Source organism: Cherax quadricarinatus, unplaced genomic scaffold (assembly GCF_038502225.1).
Source record: "Cherax quadricarinatus isolate ZL_2023a unplaced genomic scaffold, ASM3850222v1 Contig473, whole genome shotgun sequence".
Lineage (NCBI taxonomy): Eukaryota > Metazoa > Arthropoda > Malacostraca > Decapoda > Parastacidae > Cherax > Cherax quadricarinatus.
This window is the reverse complement of record NW_027195499.1, coordinates 85998-113993: the sequence shown is the minus strand read 5'-3', so window position 1 is coordinate 113993 and position 27996 is coordinate 85998.

The following is a 27996-nucleotide window of genomic DNA, read 5'->3' as shown; positions in this document are numbered from 1 at the left end:
GTCTTGAATACCCACCCCAGGCTCCAGGGAGTCTTGAAGAACCCACTCCAGGCACCAAGGAGTCTTGAAAACCCACCCCAGGCACCAGGGAGTCTTAAAGAACCCACCACAGGCACCAGGGATTCTTGAAGACCCACCCCAGGCACCAGGGAGTCTTGAAGAACCCACCCCAGGCATCAGGGAGTCTTGAAGAACGTACCCCAGGCACCAGGGTGTCTAGAAGAGACACCCCAGGCAACAGGGAGTCTTGAAGACATACCACAGGCACCAGGGAGTCTTGAAGACATATCCCATGCACCAGGGAGTCTTGAAGACACCTCAGGAACAAGGGAGTCTTGGAGAACCCACCCCAGGTACCAGGGAGTCTTGAAGAACCCACTCCATGCACCAGGGAGCCTTGAAGAACCAACCCCAGGCACCAGGGAGTCTTGAAGACCCACCCCAGGCACCAGGGTGTCTTGAAGAACCAACCAGAGGCACCAGGGAGTCTTGAAGACCCACCCCAGGCTCCAGGGAGTCTTGAAGACCCACCCCAGGCACCAGGGTGTCTTGAAGAACGTACCCCAGGCACAAGGGAGTCTTGAAGGCATACCACAGGCACCAGGGAGTCTTGAAGACCCACCCCAGGCTCCAGGGAGTTTTGAAGACCCACCCCAGGCACCAGGGTGTCTTGAAGAACGTACCCCAGGCACAAGGGAGTCTTGAAGGCATACCACAGGCACCAGGGAGTCTTGAAGACCCACCCCAGGCACCAGCGAGTCTTGAATACCCACCCCAGGCACCAGGGAGTCTTGAAGAACCCACCCCAGGCACCAGGGAGTCTTGAAGACCCACCCCAGGCACCAGGGAGTCTTGAGGACATACCCCAGGCACCAGGCGTCCTGAAGACCCACCCCAGGCACCAGGGGTCCTGGAGACCCACCCCAGGCACCAGGGGTCCTGGAGACCCACCCCAGGCACCAGGCGTCCTGAAGACCCACCCCAGGCACCAGGGGTCCTGGAGACCCACCCCAGGCACCAGGGGTCCTGGAGACCCACCCCAGGCACCAGGGGTCCTGGAGACCCACCCCAGGCACCAGGGGTCCTGGAGACCCACCCCAGGCACCAGGCGTCCTGAGGACCCACCCCAGGCACCAGGGGTCCTGGAGACCCACCCCAGGCACTAGGGGTCCTGGAGACCCACCCCAGGCACCAGAGGTCCTGGAGACCAACCCCAGGCACCAGGGGTCCTGGAGACCCACCCCAGGCACCAGGGGTCCTGGAGACCCACCCCAGGCACCAGGGGTCCTGGAGACCCACCCCAGGCACCAGGGGTCCTGGAGACCCACCCCAGGCACCAGGGGTCCTGGAGACCCACCCCATGCACCAGGGGTCCTGGAGACCCACCCCAGGCACCAGGGCTTCTGGAGACTGACCCCAGGCACCAGGGGTCTTGGAGACCCACCCCAGGCACAATGGGTCCTGGAGACCCACCCCAGGCACCAGGCGTCCTGAAGACCCACCCCAGGCACCAGGGGTCCTGGAGACCCACCCCAGGCACCAGGGGTCCTGGAGACCCACCCCAGGCACCAGGGGTCCTGGAGACCAACCCCAGGAACCAGGGGTCCTGGAGACCCACCCCAGGCACCAGGGGTCCTGGAGACCCACCCCAGGCACCAGGGGTCCTGGAGACCCACCCCAGGCACCAGGGGTCCTGGAGACCCACCCCAGGCACCAGGGGTCCTGGAGACCCACCCCAGGCACCAGGCGTCCTGAAGACCCACCCCAGGCATCAGGGGTCCTGGAGACCCACCCCAGGCACCAGGGGTCCTGGAGACCCACCCCAGGCACCAGGGGTCCTGGAGACCCACCCCAGGCACCAGGCGTCCTGAAGACCCACCCCAGGCACCAGGGGTCCTGGAGACCCACCCCAGGCACCAGGGGTCCTGGAGACCCACCCCAGGCACCAGGGGTCCTGGAGACCCACCCCAGGCACCAGGGGTCCTGGAGACCCACCCCAGGCACCAGGGGTCCTGGAGACCCACCCCAGGCACCAGGGGTCCTGGAGACCCACTCCAGGCACCAGGGCTTCTGGAGACTGACCCCAGGCACCAGGGGTCTTGGAGACCCACCCCAGGCACAATGGGTCCTGGAGATCCACCCCAGGCACCAGGGGTCCTGGAGACCCACCCCAGGCACCAGGGGTCCTGGAGACCCACCCCAGGCACCAGGGGTCCTGGAGAACCGTCCCAGACGCCAGGGGTCCTGGAAACCCACTCCAGGCACCAGGGGGTCCTGGAGACCCACCTTGGGTACCAGGGGTCCTGGAGACCCACCCCAGGCACCAGTGGTCCTGGAGATCCCACCCCTGGCACCAGGGGTCCTGGAGACCCACCCTAAGCACCAGGGTTCCTGGAGACCCACCCCAGTCACCAGGGGTCCTGGAGACCCACCCCAGGCACCAGGGGGTCCTGGAGACCCACCACAGGCACCAGGGGGTCCTGGAGACACTCCCCAGGCACCAGGGGTCCTGGAGACCCACTCCAGGCACCAGGGATCCTGGAGACCCACCCTAGGCACCAGGGGTCCTGGAGACCCACCCCAGGCACCAGGGGTCCTGGAGATCCACCCCAGGCACCCGGGGGTTCTGGAGGCCCACCCCAGGCACCAGGTGGTCCTGGAGACCCACCCCAGGCACCAGGGGTCCTAGCGACCCACCCCAGGCACCAGGGGTCCTGGAGACCCACCCCAGGCACCAGGGGTCCTGGAGACCCACCCCAGGCACCAGGGGTCCTGGAGACCCACCCCAGGCACCAGGAGTCCTGGAGACCCACTCCAGGCACCAGGGGTCCTGGAGACCCACCCCAGGCACCAGGGATTCTTGAAAAACCCACCCCAGACACCAGGCGTCCTGGAGACCCACCCCAGGCACCAGGGGTCCTGGAGACCCACCCCAGGCACCAGGGGTCCTGGAGACCCACCCCAGGCACCAGGGCTTCTGGAGACTGACCCCAGGCACCAGGGGTCCTGGAGACACACCCCACGCACAATGGGTCCTGGAGACCCACCCCAGGCACCAGGGGTCCTGGAGACCCACCCCAGGCACCAGGGGTCCTGGAGACCCACCCCAGGCACCAGGGGTCCTGGAGACCCACCTGAGGCACCAGGGGTCCTGGAGAGCCACCCCAGGCACCAGGGGTCCTGGAGAACCGTCCCAGACGCCAGGGGTCCTGGAGACCAACTCCAGGCACCAGGGGGTCCTGGAGACCCACCTCGGGCACCAGTGGTCCTGGAGACCCACCCCTGGCACCAGGGGTCCTGGAGACCCACCCTAAGCACCAGGGTTCCTGGAGACCCACCCCAGACACCAGGGGTCCTCTAGAACCACCCCAGGCACCAGGGGTCCTGGAGAACCACCCCAGGCACCAGGGGTCCCGGAGAACCACCCCGGGCACCAGGGGTCCTGGAGACCCACCCCAGACACCAGGGGTCCTGGAGACCCACCCCAGGCACCAGGGGTCCTGGAGACTCACCCTGGGCACCAGAGGTCCTGGAGACCCACCCTGGGCACCAGGGGTCCTGGAGACCCACCTCGGGTACCAGGGGTCCTGGAGACCCACCCCAGGCACCAGTGGTCCTGGAGACCCACCCCTGGCACCAGGGGTCCTGGAGACCCACCCTAAGCACCAGGGTTCCTGGAGACCCACCCCAGACACCAGGGGTCCTCTAGAACCACCCCAGGCACCAGGGGTCCTGGAGAACCACCCCAGGCACCAGGGGTCCTGGAGAACCACTCCGGGCACCAGGGGTCCTGGAGACCCACCCCAGACACCAGGGGTCCTGGAGACCCACCCCAGGCACCAGGGGTCCTGGAGACTCACCCTGGGCACCAGAGGTCCTGGAGACCCACCCTGGGCACCAGGGGTCCTGGAAACCCACCCCAGGCACCAAGGGTCCTGGAGAACCAATCCAGGCACCAGGGGTCCTGGACACCCACCCCAGGCACCAGGGGTCCTGGAGACCCACCTTAGGCACCAGGGATCCTGGAGACCCACCCCAGGCACCAGGGGTCCTGGAGACCCACCCCAGGCACCAGGGGTCCTGGAGACCCACCCCAGGCACCAGGGGTCCTGGAGACCCAAGAGTCATAACAATAACATCTGAACTTTATAGATCAGAGTCTAACAGCCAGTTTATTAAGTCTGCTGATGATATATAAATGAAGCCGTTAAACCTGTCAACTGTCTATCTATCTTGAAATATTATTGAGGACGAGAACGAGGACGAGGACGAGGACGAGGACTTGGACGAGGACTTGGACGAGGACTTGGACGAGGACTTGGACGAGGACTTGGACGAGGACGAAGACGAAGACGAAGACGAAGACGAAGACGAGGACGAGGACGAGGACTTGGACGAGGACTTGGACGAGGACGAAGACGAAGACGAAGACGAGGACGAGGAAGAGGATAAATAAAAATGACAGGAAGAAAATGACTGTGAATCTGACAGGTAATTATGAGATCACTGGCAGAGCTGAACCCTCCTGAGTCTGAGCTCACTGTCTGAGCTCACTTTCTGAGCTTACTCTCTGAGCTATCTCTCTGAGCTCACTGTCTGAGCTCACTTTCTGAGCTTACTCTCTGAGCTATCTCTCTGAGCTCACTCTCTGAGCTCACTCTCTGAGCTCACTCTCTGAGCTATCTCTCTGAGCTCACTCTCTGAGCTCACTCTCTGAGCTCACTGTCTGAGCTCACTCTCTGAGCTAACTCTCTGAGCTATCTCTCTAAGCTCATTCTCTGAGCTCACTCACTGAGCTCACTCTCTGAGCTCACTCTCTGAGCTATCTCTCTGAGCTCACTCTCTGAGCTCACTCTCTAAGCTCACTGTCTGAGCTCACTGTCTGAGCTCACTGTCTGAGCTCACTGTCTGAGCTCACTGTCTGAGCTCACTGTCTGAGCTTACTCTCTGAGCTCACTCTCTGAGCTCACTCTCTGAGCTCAATGTCTGAGCTCACTGTCTGAGCTCACTGTCTGAGCTCTCTCTCTCTGAGCTCACTCTCTGAGCTCACTCTCTGAGCTCACTCTCTGAGCTTCACTACCACCAACAATAAACCACCACTACCACCAACAATCAACCAGCACTACCACCAACAATCAATCACCACTACCACCAACAATCAACCACCACTACCACCAACAATCAACCACCACTACTACCAACAATCAATCACCACTACCACCAACAATCAATCACCACTACCACCAACAATCAACCACCACTACTACCAACAATCAACCACCACTACCACCAACAATCAATCACCACTACCACCAACAATCAACCACCACTACCACCAACAATCAACCACCACTACTACCAACAATCAACCACCACTACCACCAACAATCAACCACCACTACTACCAACAATCAACCACCACTACTACCAAAAATCAATCACCACTACCACCAACAATCAATCACCACTACCACCAACAATCAACCACCACTACCACCAACAATCAATCACCACTACCACCAACAATCAACCACCACTACTACCAACAATCAACCACCACTACCACCAACAATCAACCACCACTACCACCAACAATCAATCACCACTACCACCAACAATCAACCACCACTACTACCAACAATCAACCACCACTACTACCAACAATCAACCATCACTACCACCAACAATCAACCACCACTACCACCAACAATCAACCACCACTACTACCAACAATCAACCACCACTACCACCAACAATCAATCACCACTACCACCAACAATCAACCACCACTACCACCAACAATCAACCACCACTACTACCAACAATCAACCACCACTACCACCAACAATCAATCACCACTACCACCAACAATCAACCACCACTACTACCAACAATCAATCACCACTACCACCAACAATCAACCACCACTACTACCAACAATCAACCACCACTACTACCAACAATCAACCACCACTACTACCAACAATCAACCACCACTACTACCAACAATCAACCACCACTACTACCAACAATCAACCACCACTACTACCAACAATCAACCACCACTACTACCAACAATCAACCACCACTACTACCAACAATCAACCACCACTACTACCAACAATCAACCACCACTACTACCAACAATCAACCACCACTACTACCAACAATCAACCACCACTACTACCAACAATCAACCACCACTACTACCAACAATCAACCACCACTACTACCAACAATCAACCACCACTACTACCAACAATCAACCACCACTACTACCAACAATCAACCACCACTACTACCAACAATCAACCACCACTACTACCAACAATCAACCACCACTACTACCAACAATCAACCACCACTACTACCAACAATCAACCACCACTACTACCAACAATCAACCACCACTACTACCAACAATCAACCACCACTACTACCAACAATCAACCACCACTACTACCAACAATCAACCACCACTACTACCAACAATCAACCACCACTACTACCAACAATCAACCACCACTACTACCAACAATCAACCACCACTACTACCAACAATCAATCACCACTACCACCAACAATCAACCACCACTACTACCAACAATCAACCACCACTACTACCAACAATCAACCACCACTACTACCAACAATCAACCACCACTACCACCAACAATCAACCACCACTACTACCAACAATCAACCACCACCAACAATCACCACCACCAACAATCAACCACCACTACTACCAACAATCAACCACCACTACTACCAACAATCAACCACCACTACTACCAACAATCAACCACCACTACCACCAACAATCAACCACCACTACTACCAACAATCAACCACCACTACCACCAACAATCAACCACCACTACTACCAACAATCAACCACCACTACTACCAACAATCAACCACCACTACTACCAACAATCAACCACCACTACCACAAACAATCAACCACCACTACTACCAACAATCAACCACCACTACTACCAACAATCAACCACCACTACTACCAACAATCAACCACCACTACTACCAACAATCAACCACCACTACTACCAACAATCAACCACCACTACAATCAACTACTACCAACAATCACCCACCACTACTACCAACAATCAACCACCACTACTACCAACAATCAACCACCACTACTACCAACAATCAACCACCACTACTACCAACAATCAACCACCACTACTACCAACAATCAACCACCACTACTACCAACAATCAACCACCACTACTACCAACAATCAACCACCACTACTACCAACAATCAACCACCACTACTACCAACAATCAACCACCACTACTACCAACAATCAACCACCACTACTACCAACAATCAACCACCACTACTACCAACAATCAACCACCACTACTACCAACAATCAACCACCACTACTACCAACAATCAACCACCACTACTACCAACAATCAACCACCACTACTACCAACAATCAACCACCACTACTACCAACAATCAACCACCACTACTACCAACAATCAACCACCACTACTACCAACAATCAACCACCACTACTACCAACAATCAACCACCACTACTACCAACAATCAACCACCACTACTACCAACAATCAACCACCACTACTACCAACAATCAACCACCACTACTACCAACAATCAACCACCACTACTACCAACAATCAACCACCACTACTACCAACAATCAACCACCACTACTACCAACAATCAACCACCACTACTACCAACAATCAACCACCACTACTACCAACAATCAACCACCACTACTACCAACAATCAACCACCACTACTACCAACAATCAACCACCACTACTACCAACAATCAACCACCATTACTACCAACAATCAACCACAACTACCACCAACAATCAACCACCACTACTACCAACAATCAACCACCACTACTACCAACAATCAACCACCACTACTACCAACAATCAACCACCACTACTACCAACAATCAACCACCACTACTACCAACAATCAACCACCACTACTTCCAACAATCAACCACCACTACCACCAACAATCAACCACCACTACTACCAACAATCAACCACCACTACTACCAACAATCAACCACCACTACTACCAACAATCAACCACCACTACTACCAACAATCAACCACCACTACTACCAACAATCAACCACCACTACTACCAACAATCAACCACCACTACTACCAACAATCAACCACCACTACTACCAACAATCAACCACCACTACTACCAACAATCAACCACCACTACTACCAATAATCAACCACCACTACTACCAACAATCAACCACCACTACTACCAACAATCAACCACCACTACCACCAACAATCAGCCACCACTACTACCAACAATCAACCACCACTACTACCAACAATCAACCACCACTACTACCAACAATCAACCACCACTACTACCAACAATCAACCACCACTACTACCAACAATCAATCACCACTACTACCAACAATCAACCACCACTACTACCAACAATCAACCACCACTACTACCAACAATCAACCACCACTACTACCAACAATCAACCACCACTACCACCAACAATCAACCACCACTACTACCAACAATCAACCACCACTACCACCAACAATCAACCACCACTACTACCAACAATCAACCACCACTACTACCAACAATCAACCACCATTACTACCAACAATCAACCACCACTACTACCAACAATCAACCACCACTACTACCAACAATCAACCATCACTACCACCAACAATCAACCACCACTACTACCAACAATCAACCACCACTACTACCAACGATCAACCACCACTACTACCAACAATCAACCACCACTACCACCAACAATCAACCACCACTACTACCAACAATCAACCACCACTACTACCAACAATCAACCACCACTACTACCAACAATCAACCACCACTACCACCAACAATCAACCACCACTACTACCAACAATCAACCACCACTACTACCAACAATCAACCACCACTACTACCAACAATCAACCACCACTACTACCAACAATCAACCACCACTACCACCAACAATCAACCACCACTACTACCAACAATCAACCACCACTACTACCAACAATCAACCACCACTACTACCAACAATCAACCACCACTACCACCAACAATCAACCACCACTACTACCAACAATCAACCACCACTACTACCAACAATCAACCACCACTACTACCAACAATCAACCACCACTACTACCAAGAATCAACCACCACTACTACCAACAATCAACCACCACTAACCAACAATCAACCACCACTACTACCAACAATCAACCACCACTACTACCAACAATCAACCACCACTACTACCAACAATCAACCACCACTACCACCATCAATCAACCACCACTGCTACCAACAATCAACCACCACTACTACCAACAATCAACCACCACTACCACCAACAATCAACCACCACTACCACCAACAATCAACCACCACTACTACCAACAATCAACCACCACTACTACCAACAATCAACCACCACTACTACCAACAATCAACCACCACTACCACCAACAATCAACCACCACTACCACCAACAATCAACCACCACTACTACCAACAATCAACCACCACTACTACCAACAATCAACCACCACTACCACCAACAATCAACCACCACTACCACCAACAATCAACCACCACTACCACCAACAATCAACCACCACTACTACCAACAATCAACCACCACTACTACCAACAATCAACCACCACTACCACCAACAATCAACCACCACTACTACCAACAATCAACCACCACTACTACCAACAATCAACCACCACTACCACCAACAATCAACCACCACTACCACCAACAATCAACCACCACTACTACCAACAATCAACCACCACTACTACCAACAATCAACCACCACTACTACCAACAATCAACCACCACTACCACCAACAATCAACCACCACTACCACCAACAATCAACCACCACTACTACCAACAATCAACCACCACTACTACCAACAATCAACCACCACTACCACCAACAATCAACCACCACTACCACCAACAATCAACCACCACTACCACCAACAATCAACCACCACTACTACCAACAATCAACCACCACTACTACCAACAATCAACCACCACTACCACCAACAATCAACCACCACTACTACCAACAATCAACCACCACTACTACCAACAATCAACCACCACTACTACCAACAATCAACCACCACTACTACCAACAATCAACCACCACTACCACCAACAATCAACCACCACTACTACCAACAATCAACCACCACTACTACCAACAATCAACCACCACTACTACCAACAATCAACCACCACTACCACCAACAATCAACCACCACTACTACCAACAATCAACCACCACTACTACCAACAATCAACCACCACTACTACCAACAATCAACCACCACTACCACCAACAATCAACCACCACTACTACCAACAATCAACCACCACTACTACCAACAATCAACCACCACTACCACCAACAATCAACCACCACTACCACCAACAATCAACCACCACTACTACCAACAATCAACCACCACTACTACCAACAATCAACCACCACTTCTACCAACAATCAACCACCACTACCACCAACAATCAACCACCACTACCACCAACAATCAACCACCACTACTACCAACAATCAACCACCACTACTACCAACAATCAACCACCACTACCACCAACAATCAACCACCACTACCACCAACAATCAACCACCACTACCACCAACAATCAACCACCACTACTACCAACAATCAACCACCACTACTACCAACAATCATCCACCACTACCACCAACAATCAACCACCACTACTACCAACAATCAACCACCACTACTACCAACAATCAACCACCACTACCACCAACAATCAACCACCACTACCACCAACAATCAACCACCACTACTACCAACAATCAACCACCACTACTACCAACAATCAACCACCACTACTACCAACAATCAACCACCACTACCACCAACAATCAACCACCACTACCACCAACAATCAACCACCACTACTACCAACAATCAACCATCACTACTACCAACAATCAACCACCACTACCACCAACAATCAACCACCACTACCACCAACAATCAACCACCACTACCACCAACAATCAACCACCACTACTACCAACAATCAACCACCACTACTACCTACAATCAACCACCACTACCACCAACAATCAACCACCACTACTACCAACAATCAACCACCACTACTACCAACAATCAACCACCACTACTACCAACAATCAACCACCACTACTACCAACAATCAACCACCACTACCACCAACAATCAACCACCACTACTACCAACAATCAACCACCACTACCACCAACAATCAACCACCACTACTACCAACAATCAACCACCACTACTACCAACAATCAACCACCACTACCACCAACAATCAACCACCACTACCACCAACAATCAACCACCACTACTACCAACAATCAACCACCACTACTACCAACAATCAACCACCACTACTACCAACAATCAACCACCACTACCACCAACAATCAACCACCACTACTACCAACAATCAACCACCACTACTACCAACAATCAACCACCACTACCACCAACAATCAACCACCACTACCACCAACAATCAACCACCACTACCACCAACAATCAACCACCACTACTACCAACAATCAACCACCACTACTACCAACAATCAACCACCACTACCACCAACAATCAACCACCACTACTACCAACAATCAACCACCACTACTACCAACAATCAACCACCACTACCACCAACAATCAACCACCACTACCACCAACAATCAACCACCACTACTACCAACAATCAACCACCACTACTACCAACAATCAACCACCACTACTACCAACAATCAACCACCACTACCACCAACAATCAACCACCACTACCACCAACAATCAACCACCACTACTACCAACAATCAACCACCACTACTACCAACAATCAACCACCACTACCACCAACAATCAACCACCACTACCACCAACAATCAACCACCACTACCACCAACAATCAACCACCACTACTACCAACAATCAACCACCACTACTACCAACAATCAACCACCACTACCACCAACAATCAACCACCACTACTACCAACAATCAACCACCACTACTACCAACAATCAAGCACCACTACTACCAACAATCAACCACCACTACTACCAACAATCAACCACCACTACCACCAACAATCAACCACCACTACTACCAACAATCAACCACCACTACCACCAACAATCAACCACCACTACTACCAACAATCAACCACCACTACTACCAACAATCAACCACCACTACTACCAACAATCAACCACCACTACTACCAACAATCAACCACCACTACCACCAACAATCAACCACCACTACTACCAACAATCAACCACCACTACCACCAACAATCAACCACCACTACTACCAACAATCAACCACCACTACTACCAACAATCAACCACCACTACTACCAACAATCAACCACCACTACTACCAACAATCAACCACCACTACTACCAACAATCAACCACCACTACTACCACCTAGTGTTGGTGACCAGTTTCTGAGACCCGCACCTCTCCTCTCTCTCTCTCTCTCTCTCTCTCTCTCTCTCTCTCTCCCCCTCCTCCCCCTCCTCCCCTCCTCCCCCTCCTCCCCCTCCTCCCCCTCCTCCCCCTCCTCTCACTCTATTAGTGTTCAAATATATTTTTTAATTTCCTGATTTGCGTGTTTGTGATTTGTATCATTGAACACCACGCAACACTACGCAACACTACGCAACACTACGCAACACTACACAACACTACACAACACCACACAACACTACACAACACTACACAACACTACACAACACTACGCAACACTACACAACACTACACAACACTACACAACACTACAGAACACTACGCAACACTACGCAACACTACACAACACTACGCAACACTACGCAACACTACACAACACTACACAACACTACACAACACTACACAACACTACACAACACTACGCAACACTACACAACACTACACAACACTACACAACACTACAGAACACTACGCAACACTACGCAACACTACACAACACTACGCAACACTACGCAACACTACACAACACTACACAACACTACACAACACTACACAACACTACACAACACTACGCAACACTACACAACACTACACAACACTACACAACACTACACAACACTACGCAACACTACGCAACACTACACAACACTACACAACACTACACAACACTACACAACACTACACAACACTACGCAACACTACACAACACTACACAACACTACACAACACTACGCAACACTACACAACACTACACAACACTACGCAACACTACACAACACTACACAACACTACGCAACACTACACAACACTACACAACACTACACAACACTACACAACACTACACAACACTACGCAACACTACACAACACTACGCAACACTACACAACACTACACAACACTACGCAACACTACACAACACTACACAACACTACACAACACTACACAACACTACGCAACACTACACAACACTACACAACACTACACAACACTACACAACACTACACAACACTACGCAACACTACGCAACACTACGCAACACTACACAACACTACACAACACTACGCAACACTACACAACACTACGCAACACTACGCAACACTACGCAACACTACACAACACTACGCAACACTACACAACACTACACAACACTACGCAACACTACACAACACTACACAACACTACACAACACTACGCAACACTACGCAACACTACGCAACACTACACAACACTACACAACACTACGCAACACTACACAACACTACGCAACACTACGCAACACTACGCAACACTACACAACACTACACAACACTACACAACACTACGCAACACTACGCAACACTACGCAACACTACGCAACACTACACAACACTATGCAACACTACACAACACTACGCAACACTACACAACACTACGCAACACTACGCAACACTACGCAACACTACACAACACTACACAACACTACACAACACTACGCAACACTACGCAACACTACGCAACACTACACAACACTACACAACACTACACAACACTACGCAACACTACACAACACTACGCAACACTACGCAACACTACGCAACACTACACAACACTACACAACACTACGCAACACTACGCAACACTACGCAACACTACGCAACACTACACAACACTACGCAACACTACGCAACACTACACAACACTACACAACACTACACAACACTACGCAACACTACGCAACACTACACAACACTACACAACACTACACAACAGTACACAACACTACACAACACTACACAACACTACGCAACACTACACAACACTACACAACACTACGCAACACTACACAACACTACACAACACTACACAACACTACACAACACTACACAACACTACGCAACACTACGCAACACTACACAACACTACACAACACTACACAACACTACACAACACTACACAACACTACACAACACTACACAACACTACACAACACTACACAACACTACGCAACACTACGCAACAAAACACAACACTACACAACACTTCACAACACTACGCAACACTATGCAACACTACACAACACTGCACAACACTACGCAACACTATGCAACACTACACAACACTGCACAACACTACGCAACACTACGCAACACTACACAACACTACACAACACTACGCAACACTACGCAACACTACGCAACACTACACAACACTACACAACACTACGCAACACTACACAACACTACACAACACTACGCAACACTACACAACACAACGCAACACTACGCAACACTACACAACTCTACACAACACTACGAAACACTACACAACACTACGCAACACTATGCAACACTACACAACACTACACAACACTACGCAACACTACACAACACTACACAACACTACGCAACACTACACAACACTACGCAACACTACGCAACACTACCCAACACTACACAACACTACACAACACTACGCAACACTACATAGTACTACGCAACACTACGCAACACTACACAACACTACACAACACTACGCAGCACTACGCAACACTACACAACACTACACAACACTACACAACACTATGCAGCACTACACAACACTATGCAACACTACACAACACTACACAACACTACGCAACACTACACAACACTACGCAACACTACGCAACACTACACAACACTACACAACACTACACAACACTACGCAACACTACGCAACACTATGCAACACTACGCAACACTACACAACACTACACAACACTACACAACACTACGCAACACTACGCAACACTATGCAACACTACGCAACACTACGCAACACTACGCAACACTACACAACACTACACAACACTACGCAACACTACACAACACTACGCAACACTACGCAACACTACACAACGCTACACAACACTACGCAACACTACACAACACTACGCAACACTACGCAACACTACGCAACACTACGCAACACTACACAACACTACACAACACTACACAACACTACGCAACACTACGCAACACTACACAACACTACACAACACTACGCAACACTACGCAACACTACACAACACTACGCAACACTACGCAACACTACACAACACTACACAACACTACGCAACACTACGCAACACTACGCAACACTACGCAACACTATGCAACACTATGCAACACTATGCAACACTACGCAACACTACACAACACTACACAACACTACACAACACTACGCAACACTACGCAACACTACGCAACACTACGCAACACTACGCAACGCTACGCAACATTACACAACACTACGCAACACTACGCAACACTACACAACACTACGCAACACTACGCAACACTATGCAACACTACGCAACACTACGCAACACTACATAACAGTACGCAATACTACGCAACACTACACAAGACTACACAACACTGCGCAACACTATGCAACATTACACAACACTCCGCAACACTACACAACACTACTTAACACTACGCAACTCTACGCAACAGTACGCAATACTACGCAACACTACGCAAGACTATGCAACACTCCGGAACACTACGTAACGCTCCGCAACACTGCACAACACTGCGCAACACTATGCAACATTACACAACACTACGCAACACTACACAACACTACTTAACACTACGCAACTCTACGCAACAGTACGCAATACTACGCAACACTACGCAAGACTATGCAACACTCCGGAACACTACGTAACGCTCCGCAACACTACACAACACTACACAACAAGCAATACTAAGTTCCTGCATAAACTAACACTAGCAGTGTTGCATGGGAACAAGAACACAGCAACACAAGTGTGAGGGTCCTCAGCAGGGAGAAGATGACCTGCCGACCCAGCCTCACCATTCAACAGGTGACTTTCTCTACCTCTAACAGTGAGTGCACATCACCCTGGTGACTTTTTGTACCTCTAACAGTGAGTGCACATCACACTGGTGACTTTCTGTACCTCTAACAGTGAGTGCACATCACACTGGTGACTTTCTCTACCTCTAACAGTGAGTGCACATCACACTGGTGACTTTCTGTACCTCTAGCAGTGAGTGCACATCACACTGGTGACTTTCTGTACATCTAGCAGTGAGTGCACATCACATTGGTGACATTCTCTACCTCCAGCAGTGAGTGCACATCACACTGGTGACTTTCTCTACCTCTAGCAGTGAGTGCACATCACATTGGTGACTTTCTCTACCTCTAGCAGTGAGTGCACATCACACTGGTGACTTTCTCTACCTCTAGCAGTGACTGCACATCACCCTGGTGACTTTCTCTACCTCTATCAGTGAGTGCATGTCACCCTGGTGACTTTCTCTACCTCTAGCAGTGAGTGCACTTCACATTGGTGACTTTCTCTACCTCTAGCAGTGAGTGCACGTCACACTGGTGACTTTCTCTACCTCTAGCAGTGAGTGCACATCACCCTGGAGACTTTCTCTAACTCTAGCAGTGAGTGCACATCACACTGGCGACTTTCTCTACCTCTAGCAGTGAGTGCACATCACATTGGTGACTTTCTCTACCTCTAGCAGTGAGTGCATATCACCCTAGTGACTTTCTCTACCTCTAGCAGTGAGTGCACATCGCCCTGGTGACTTTCTCTTCCTCTAGCAGTGAGTGCACATCACCCTGGAGACTTTCTCTACCTCTAACAGTGAGTGCACATCACCCTGGTGACTTTCTCTACCTCTAACAGTGAGTGCACATCACCCTGGTGACTTTCTCTACCTCTAGCAGTGAGTGCACATCACCCTGGTGACTTTCTCTACCTCTAGCAGTGAGTGCACATCACCCTGGTGACTTTCTCTACCTCTAGCAGTGAGTGCACATCACACTGGTGACTTTCTCTACCTCTAGCAGTGAGTGCATATCACCCTGGTGACTTTCTCTACCTCTAGCAGTGAGTGCACATCGCACTGGTGACTTTCTCTACCTCTAGCAGTGACTGCACATCACCCTGGCGACTTTCTCTACCACTAGCAGTGAGTGCATATCACACTGGTGACTTTCTCTACTTCTAGCAGTGAGTGCATATCCCCCTGGTGACTTTCTCTACCTCTAGCAGTGAGTGCACATCACCCTGGTGACTTTTCTCTACCTCTAGCAGTGAGTGCACGTCACACTGGTGACTTTCTCTACCTCTAGCAGTGAGTGCACATCACTTTGGAGACTTTGTCTACCTCTAGCAGTGAGTGCACATCACACTGGTGACTTTCTCTACCTCTAGCAGTGAGTGTACATCACATTGGTGACTTTCTCTACCTCTAGCAGTGAGTGCACATCACATTGGTGACTTTCTCTACCTCTAACAGTGAGTGCACATTACACTGGTGACTTTCTCTACCTCTAGCAGTGAGTGCACATCACATTGGTGACTTTCTCTACCACTAGCAGTGAGTGCACATCACACTGGTGACTTTCTCTACCTCTAGCAGTGACTGCACATCACCCTGGTGACTTTCTCTACCTCTAGCAGTGAGTGCACGTCACCCTGGTGACTTTCTCTACCTCTAGCAGTGAGTGCACATCACATTGGTGACTTTCTCTTCCTCTAGCAGTGAGTGCACGTCACACTGGTGACTTTCTCTACCTCTAGCAGTGAGTGCACATCACCCTGGAGACTTTCTCTACCTCTAGCAGTGAGTGCACATCACACTGGTGACTTTCTCTACCTCTAGCAGTGAGTGCACATCACATTGGTGACTTTCTCTACCTCTAGCAGTGAGTGCAAATCACTCTTGTGTCTTTCTGTACCTCTAGCATTGAGTGCACATCACCCTGGTGGCTTTCTTTCACTCTACCAGTGAGTGCACATCACGCTTGTGACTTTCTCTTCCTCTAGCAGTGAGTGCACATCACTCTGATGACTTTCCTTCCCTCCAGCTGTGAGTGCACATTGCTCTAGTGACTTTCACCCTCTCTAGAAGTGAGTGCACATAACTCTGGTGACTTTCCCCCACTCTAGAAGTGAGTGCACATCACTCATGTGACCTTCTCAACCTCTAGCAGTGAGTGCACCTCACTCTGGTGACTTTCTCTCTCTCTCTAGGTTCCCACATTACCCTTACCTTCCACCAATGAATTGGGCTCAAACTCGTTGTTAGAATGTAAGATTTTCCTTCTAGCTCCAAATTGTGGCCATTCAAAGAGGGAACGCCCTGTAAATAATATATATATATATATATATATATATATATATATATATATATATATATATATATATATATATATATATATATATATATATATATATATATATATATATATATATATATATATATATATATATATATATATATATATAATCACTCTGTGGGCTTACAAAAATGTGTGCTGGTGTTTTTATCAAAATATTAAACCAGGTGTATGTTAGGAAATCCTCTTTCCATTAATCAGAGTGAAGTTTTGTACAGTGTTGTACCAGGACTGGTACAGTGTTGTACCAGGACTGGTACAGTGTTGTACCAGGACTGGTACAGTGTTGTACCAGGACTGGTACAGTGTTGTACCAGGACTGGTACAGTGTTGAACCAGGACTGGTACAGTGTTGTACCAGGACTGGTACAGTGTTGTTCCAGGACTGGTATAGTGTTGTACCGGGACTGTTACAGTGTTGTACCAGGACTGGTACAGTGTTGTACCAGGACTGGTACAGTGTTGTACTAGGACTGGTACAGTGTTGTACCAGGACTGGTACAGTGTTGTACCAGGACTGGTACAGTGTTGTACCAGGACTGGTACAGTGTTGTACCAGGACTGGTACAGTGTTGTACCAGGACTGGTACAGTGTTGTACCAGGACTGGTACAGTGTTGTACCAGGACTGGTACAGTGTTGTCCCAGGACTGGTACAGTGTTGTACCAGGACTGGTACAGTGTTGTACAAGGACTGGTACAGTGTTGTCCTAGGACTGGTACAGTGTTGTACCAGGACTGGTACAGTGTTGTACCAGGACTGGTACAGTGTTGTACCAGGACTGGTACAGTGTTGTACCAGGACTGGTACAGTGTTGTACCAGGACTGGTACAGTGTTGTACCAGGACTGGTACAGTGTTGTCCCAGGACTGGTACAGTGTTGTACCAGGACTGGTACAGTGTTGTACAAGGACTGGTACAGTGTTGTCCCAGGACTGGTACAGTGTTGTACCAGGACTGGTACAGTGTTGTACCAGGACTGGTACAGTGTTGTACCAGGACTGGTACAGTGTTGTACCAGGACTGGTACAGTGTTGTACCAGGACTGGTACAGTGTTGTACCAGGACTGGTACAGTGTTGTCCCAGGACTGGTACAGTGTTGTACCAGGACTGGTACAGTGTTGTACAAGGACTGGTACAGTGTTGTCCCAGGACTGGTACAGTGTTGTACCAGGACTGGTACAGTGTTGTACCAGGACTGGTACAGTGTTGTACCAGGACTGGTACAGTGTTGTACCAGGACTGGTACAGTGTTGTACCAGGACTGGTACAGTGTTGTACCAGGACTGGTACAGTGTTGTCCCAGGACTGGTACAGTGTTGTACCAGGACTGGTACAGTGTTGTACAAGGACTGGTACAGTGTTGTCCCAGGACTGGTACAGTGTTGTACCAGGACTGGTACAGTGTTGTACCAGGACTGGTACAGTGTTGTACCAGGACTGGTACAGTGTTGTACCAGGACTGGTACAGTGTTGTACCAGGACTGGTACAGTGTTGTACAAGGACTGGTACAGTGTTGTACCAGAGGGACTGCTCGCCTTCCCTCCCCCTCCCCCTCCCCCTCCCTCCTGACGGAAGACAGGGGGAACATCTGCTAGGGAATTTTTGACTCTACTGAGGCAGAGAAATTAGGCACCTGAGTACTGGTTCCTGAGGACTGGTTCCTGAGGACTGGTACCTGAGTACTGGTACCTGAGTACTGGTTCCTGAGGACTGGTTCCTGAGGACTGGTTCCTGAGGACTGGTACCTGAGGACTGGTACCTGAGGACTGGTTCCTGAGGACTGGTACCTGAGGACTTGTACCTGAGGACTGGTACCTGAGAACTGGTTCCTGAGGACTGGTACCTGAGTACTGGTACCTGAGGACTGGTACCTGAGGACTGGTACCTGAGTACTGGTTCCTGAGGACTAGTACCTGAGGACTGGTACCTGAGGACTGGTACCTGAGTACTGGTACCTGAGTACTGGTACCTGAGTACTGGTACCTGAGTACCGGTGCCTGAGGACAGGTACCTAAGTACTGTTACCTGAGGACTGGTACCTGAGTTCTGGTACCTGAATACTGGTCCCGATTACTGGTACCTGAGGTCCTGTAACTACATTCCAGCTGTCAGTATCAGGTACCTGAGGACTGGTACCTGAGAACTGGTACCTGAGAAATGGCACCTGAGGATTGGTATCTGAGGACTGGTACCTACCTTCCTGCTGTCAGTACTAGGTGCCTGAGGACTGGTACCTACCTTCCAACCGTCAGTACCAGGTACCTGAGGACTGGTACCTACCTTCCAGCTGTCAGTACCAGGTACCTGAGGACTGGTACCTACCTTCCAACCGTCAGTACCAGGTACCTGAGGACTGGTACCCACCTTCCAGCTGTCAGTAGCTGGTACCTGAGGACTGGTACCCACCTTCCAGTTGTCAGTAGCAGGTACCTGAGGACTGGTACCCACCTTCCAGTTGTCAGTAGCAGGTACCTGAGGACTGGTACCTACCTTCCAGCTGTCAGTACCAGGTACCTGAGGACTGGTACCCACCTTCCAGCTGTCAGTACCAGGTACCTGAGGACTGGTATCTACCTTCCAGCTGTCAGTACCAGGTACCTGAGGACTGGTACCCACCTTCCAACCGTCAGTACCAGGTACCTGAGGACTGGTACCCACCTTCCAGTTGTCAGTAGCAGGTACCTGAGGACTGGTACCTACCTTCCAGTTGTCAGTAGCAGGTACCTGAGGACTGGTACCTACCTTCCAGTTGTCAGTAGCAGGTACCTGAGGACTGGTACCTACCTTCCCGCTGTCAGTAGCAGGTACCTGAGGACTGGTACCTACCTTCCCGCTGTCAGTAGCAGGTACCTGAGGACTGGTACCTACCTTCCCGCTGTCAGTAGCAGGTACCTGAGGACTGGTACCTACCTTCCCGCTGTCAGTAGCAGGTACCTGAGGACTGGTACCTACCTTCCCGCTGTCAGTAGCAGGTACCTGAGGACTGGTACCCTCCTTCCAGCTGTCAGTAGCAGGTACCTGAGGACTGGTACCTACCTTCCAGCTCTCAGTAGCAGGTACCTGAGGACTGGTACCTACCTTCCAGCTCTCTGTAGCAGGTACCTGAGGACTGGTGCCTACCTTCCAGCTGTCAGTAGCAGGTACCTGAGGACTAGTACCCACGTTCCAGCTGTCAGTAGCAGCTACCTGAAGACTGGTACCTACCTTCCAGGTGTCAGTAGCAGGTACCAGAGGACTGGTACCTATCTTCCCGCCGTCTGCAGCAGGTACCTGATGACTGGTACGTACCTTCCAGCTGTCAGTACCAGGTACCTGAGGACTGGCACGTTTCTTCCAGCTGTCAGTAGCAGGTACCTGAGGACGGGTACCTACCTTCCAGCTGTCAGTAACAGGTATGTGAAGACTGGCACCTACCTTCTAGCTGTCAGTAGCAGGTACCTAAGAACTGGTACCCACCTTACCGCTGTCAGTAGCAGGTACCTGAGGACTGGCACGTTTCTTCCAGCTGTCAGTAGCAGGTACCTGAGGACGGGTACCTACCTTCCAGCTGTCAGTAACAGGTATGTGAAGACTGGCACCTACCTTCCAGCTGTCAGTAGAAGGTACCTGAGGACTGGTACCTACGTTACAACTGTCAGTAGCAGGTACCTGAGAACTGGTACCCACCTTCCAGCTGTCAATACCAGGTACCTGATGACTGCTACCTACCCTCCAGCTGTCAGTAGCAGGTACCTGAGGACTGGTACCCACATTCCAGCTGTCAGTAGCAGGTACCTAAGGACTGCTACCTACCTTCCAGCTGTCAGTAGCAGGTACCTGAGGACTGCTACCTACTTTCCAGCTGTCAGTAGCAGGTACCTGAGGACTGGTACCTACCTTTCCGCTGTCAGTAGCAGGTACCTGAGGACTGGTACCCACCTTCCAGCTGTCAGTAGCAGGTACCTGAGGACTGGTACCTACCTTCCAGCTGTCAGTAGCAGGTACCTGAGGACTGCTACCTACTTTCCAGCTGTCAGTAGCAGGTACCTGAGGACTGGTACCTACCTTTCCGCTGTCAGTAGCAGGTACCTGAGGACTGGTACCCACCTTCCAGCTGTCAGTACCAGGTACCTGAGGACTGGTACCTACCTTCCAGCTGTCAGTAGCAGGTACCTGAGGACTGGTACCCACCTTCCAGCAGTCAGTAGCAGGTACCTGAGGAATGGTACCTACCTTTCAGCTGTCAGTAGCAGGTACCTGAGGACTGGTAATACCTTGCAGCTGTCAGTAACAGGTACTTGAGGAATGGTACCTACCTTTCAACTGTCAGAAGCAGGTACCTGAGGACTGGCACCCACCTTCCAGCAGTCAGTAGCAGGTACCTGAGGACTGGTACCCACCTTCCAGCTGTCAGTAGCAGGTACTTGAGGAATGGTACCTACCTTTCAGCTGTCAGAAGCAGGTACCTGAGGACTGGCACCCACCTTCCAGCTGTCAGTAGCAGGTACCTGAGGACTGGTACCCACCTTCCAGCTGTCAGTACCAGGTACCTGAGGACTGGTACCTACCTTCCAGCTGTCAGTAGCAGGTACCTGAGGACTGGTACCCACCTTCCAGCAGTCAGTAGCAGGTACCTGAGGAATGGTACCTACCTTTCAGCTGTCAGTAGCAGGTACCTGAGGACTGGTAATACCTTGCAGCTGTCAGTAACAGGTACTTGAGGAATGGTACCTACCTTTCAACTGTCAGAAGCAGGTACCTGAGGACTGGCACCCACCTTCCAGCAGTCAGTAGCAGGTACCTGAGGACTGGTACCCACCTTCCAGCTGTCAGTAGCAGGTACTTGAGGAATGGTACCTACCTTTCAGCTGTCAGAAGCAGGTACCTGAGGACTGGCACCCACCTTCCAGCTGTCAGTAGCAGGTACCTGAGGACTGGTACCCACCTTCCAGCTGTCAGTACCAGGTACCTGAGGACTGGTACCTACCTTCCAGCTGTCAGTAGCAGGTACCTGAGGACTGGTACCCACCTTCCAGCAGTCAGTAGCAGGTACCTGAGGAATGGTACCTACCTTTCAGCTGTCAGTAGCAGGTACCTGAGGACTGGTAATACCTTGCAGCTGTCAGTAACAGGTACTTGAGGAATGGTACCTACCTTTCAACTGTCAGAAGCAGGTACCTGAGGACTGGCACCCACCTTCCAGCAGTCAGTAGCAGGTACCTGAGGACTGGTACCCACCTTCCAGCTGTCAGTAGCAGGTACTTGAGGAATGGTACCTACCTTTCAGCTGTCAGAAGCAGGTACCTGAGGACTGGCACCCACCTTCCAGCTGTCAGTAGCAGGTACCTGAGGACTGGTACCTACCTTCCTGCTCCTAATGTGACCCCTGACTCAGGATCCTCCAGGGACACACTAAGCTGGTTTTCTCTCTTAATTCCTTCTAACTCACTGTTTTTTGGAGAGGGTCTGAGACCGGTTTGAGAGGGGTCTGAGAAGGTCTGAGAGGGGTCTGAGAGGGGTACGAGAAGGTCTGAGAGGGGTCTGAGAGTTCCTGAGTGGGGTGGAGAGTGCTTGAGAGGATCTGAGAGTGACTGAGTGAGGCCTGAGAGGGTTCTGAGAGGGTCTGAGAGGGTCTGAGAGGGTCTGAGAGGATCTGAGAGTGACTGGGTGAGGTCTGAGAGGGTCTGAGAGGGTCTGAGAGGGTCTGAGAGGGTCTGAGAGGGTCTGAGATGGTCTGAGAGGGTCTGAAACTATCTGAGAGGGTTTGAGATGGTCTGTGAGTGACCGAGAGAGGTCTGAGATGGTCTGAGAGGGTCTGAGAGGGTCTGAGAGGATCTGAGAGTGACTGCGTGAGGTCTGAGAGGGTCTGAGAGGGTTTGAGAGGGTCTGAAACTATCTGAGAGAGTCTGAGAGGGTTTGAGATGGTCTGTGAGTGACCGAGAGAGGTCTGAGATGGTCTGAGAGGGTCTGAGAGGGTCTGAGAGGGTCTGAGAGGGTCTGAGAGGATTTGAGAGGGTCTGAGAGGGTCTGAGAGAGTCTGAGAGGGGTGGAGAGGGTCAGAGAGGGCACTGAGTAGTAAGAATAAATGTAATACTAAAGCTCCTGGGCCGTAGGAGGCAATACAGGTGATGTTTGTCAGGACAGTCAGTACAAGTATATATATATATATATATATATATATATATATATATATATATATATATATATATATATATATATATATATATATATATATATATATATATATATTACTTAATAAGAATAATAAACATTATAAACATTAATATTGATTGGAAAATCAAACAAACTGGAATATTTATGTTTATTCTGGGAACAAGCTGAGAGAGAGGCTTCAAACCTCTTATTACACGCTGAGATAAGATTTACACCTCGTTGACACGCTGACAGAGGTTCAGATCCTCTTATACACGCTGATAGAGGTTCAGATTCTCTTATACACGTTGATAGAGGTTCAGATCCTCTTATACACGCGGATAGAGGTTCAGATTCTCTTATACACGCTGACAGAGGTTCAGATCCTCTTATACACGCTGATAGAGGTTCAGATCCTCTTATACACGCGGATAGAGGTTCAGATTCTCTTATACACGCGGATAGAGGTTCAGATCCTCTTATACACGCTGATAGAGGTTCAGATTCTCTTATACACGTTGATAGAGGTTCAGATCCTCTTATACACGTTGATAGAGGTTCAGATCCTCTTATACACGCTGATAGAGGTTCAGATTCTCTTATACACGCGGATAGAGGTTCAGATCCTCTTATACACGCTGATAGAGGTTCAGATTCTCTTATACACGCTGACAGAGGTTCAGATCCTCTTATACACGCTGATAGAGGTTCAGATTCTCTTATACACGCGGATAGAGGTTCAGATCCTCTTATACACGTTGATAGAGGTTCAGATCCTCTTATACACGCTGATAGAGGTTCAGATCCTCTTATACACGCTGATAGAGGTTCAGATTCTCTTATACACGTTGATAGAGGTTCAGATCCTCTTATACACGCGGATAGAGGTTCAGATTCTCTTATACACGCTGACAGAGGTTCAGATCCTCTTATACACGCTGATAGAGGTTCAGATTCTCTTATACACGCGGATAGAGGTTCAGATCCTCTTATACACGTTGATAGAGGTTCAGATCCTCTTATACACGCTGATAGAGGTTCAGATCCTCTTATACACGCTGATAGAGGTTCAGATCCTCTTATACACGCTGATAGAGGTTCAGATTCTCTTATACACGCTGATAGAGGTTCAGATCCTCTTATACACGCTGATAGAGGTTCAGATCCTCTTATACACGCTGATAGAGGTTCAGATTCTCTTATACACGTTGATAGAGGTTCAGATCCTCTTATACACGCTGATAGAGGTTCAGATTCTCTTATACACGTTGATAGAGGTTCAGATCCTCTTATACACGCTGATAGAGGTTCAGATTCTCTTATACACGCGGATAGAGGTTCAGATCCTCTTATACACGTTGATAGAGGTTCAGATCCTCTTATACACGCTGATAGAGGTTCAGATCCTCTTATACACGCTGATAGAGGTTCAGATTCTCTTATACACGTTGATAGAGGTTCAGATCCTCTTATACACGCGGATAGAGGTTCAGATCCTCTTATACACGTTGATAGAGGTTCAGATCCTCTTATACACGCTGATAGAGGTTCAGATTCTCTTATACACGTTGATAGAGGTTCAGATCCTCTTATACACGCTGATAGAGGTTCAGATTCTCTTATACACGTTGATAGAGGTTCAGATCCTCTTATACACGCTGATAGAGGTTCAGATTCTCTTATACACGTTGATAGAGGTTCAGATCCTCTTATACACGCGGATAGAGGTTCAGATCCTCTTATACACGTTGATAGAGGTTCAGATCCTCTTATACACGCTGATAGAGGTTCAGATTCTCTTATACACGTTGATAGAGGTTCAGATCCTCTTATACACGCTGATAGAGGTTCAGATTCTCTTATACACGTTGATAGAGGTTCAGATCCTCTTATACACGCGGATAGAGGTTCAGATCCTCTTATACACGTTGATAGAGGTTCAGATCCTCTTATACACGCTGATAGAGGTTCAGATTCTCTTATACACGTTGATAGAGGTTCAGATCCTCTTATACACGCTGATAGAGGTTCAGATTCTCTTATACACGTTGATAGAGGTTCAGATCCTCTTATACACGCTGATAGAGGTTCAGATTCTCTTATACACGTTGATAGAGGTTCAGATCCTCTTATACACGCGGATAGAGGTTCAGATCCTCTTATACACGCGGATAGAGGTTCAGATCCTCTTATGCACGCTGATAGAGGTTCAGATCCTCTTATGCACGCTGATAGAGGTTCAGATTCTCTTATACACGTTGATAGAGGTTCAGATCCTCTTATACACGCGGATAGAGGTTCAGATCCTCTTATACACGTTGATAGAGGTTCAGATCCTCTTATACACGCGGATAGAGGTTCAGATCCTCTTATACACGCGGATAGAGGTTCAGATCCTCTTATGCACGCTGATAGAGGTTCAGATCCTCTTATACACGCTGATAGAGGTTCAGATCCTCTTATACACGCTGACAGAGGTTCAGATCCTCTTATACACGCTGATAGAGGTTCAGATCCTCTTATACACGCTGATAGAGGTTCAGATCCTCTTATACACGCGGATAGAGGTTCAGATTCTCTTATACACGTTGATAGAGGTTCAGATCCTCTTTTGCACGCTGATAGAGGTTCAGATTCTCTTATACACGTTGATAGAGGTTCAGATCCTCTTATACACGCGGATAGAGGTTCAGATCCTCTTATACACGCGGATAGAGGTTCAGATCCTCTTATGCACGCTGATAGAGGTTCAGATCCTCTTATACACGCTGATAGAGGTTCAGATTCTCTTATACACGTTGATAGAGGTTCAGATCCTCTTATACACGCTGATAGAGGTTCAGATCCTCTTATACACGCTGATAGAGGTTCAGATCCTCTTATACACGCTGATAGAGGTTCAGATCCTCTTATACACGCTGATAGAGGTTCAGATCCTCTTATACACGCTGATAGAGGTTCAGATCCTCTTATACACGCTCATAGAGGTTCAGA